Source organism: Seriola lalandi, unplaced genomic scaffold (assembly GCF_002814215.2).
Source record: "Seriola lalandi dorsalis isolate HSWRI2012SDOR001 ecotype SW California unplaced genomic scaffold, Sedor1 jcf7180002054581, whole genome shotgun sequence".
Classification (NCBI taxonomy): Eukaryota; Metazoa; Chordata; class Actinopteri; order Carangiformes; family Carangidae; genus Seriola; species Seriola lalandi.
In genome coordinates, this window is record NW_019525134.1 from 1157051 (window position 1) to 1157925 (window position 875).

Sequence of the window (875 nt, forward strand, 5' to 3'; positions counted from 1 at the left end):
CCTGGGTCATCGCTTGTATATGTGTGACATTGACTCAGACCTTTTCAGGAATGATAGCTCCTCACTTCTGATGGGTTGCCTGGTCACCATAGTGACGGAAATGTGCAGAGCTCAAGGTGTGATTAATGTTATTACTGTAGACATAAACTCTTCATGGGAAAGCCTCAGGTCCACAATGTGTTTTTAGGTTTTTTTACATCCATCTTTCTCTTTTTTTTTTTGCATTTTTTGGATTTTTTTCAATAAATTTATTTGTATAAATGTCCTCAGCTAAAGACGCACATCGGTTAACATGATATATACTGAGAAGATTTATAGACATTCTCTTATCGCAGGCAGACACTTGGTAATAACATTGAAACACTTCATAAATAAGCCATAAACTGTATACTAATAAACTGTTATTTAAATTAAAAACATCCAGCACAAATGAGATGTATGTGAACACAACAGTTTTTCAAATAAACGACCATTTACACTTTCACATGTGACTGTGGCACTGACTACAGACTGGGAACTGATGTTGTGATATGACATCTTGCACTAAGACATATGGAGCATCTGTGCTCATGTGATCCACTGATGTTTTCATTTTAAATTCACAGTCAAATGCTGTTGGTGCTGTGAATATAAGTTAGTTTAATGCATGTAATGCATTTGTTATCACAGTATAGGGAGAACACGCTGTAATTGTTGATACAAACTTTAGATGTATTTGTCACAACGCTCTGAGCTCCAGCCATAAACCATAAACCACCAACATTACACCCCTGTTTCTTCTTGCACCAGTCTATTAACTGGATCATGTCTGTGCAGGCTCTAAAAGACAAAGCTGACTGAGAGTGAGGAAGCACCAATGTAAGGCGGAGGGGGGG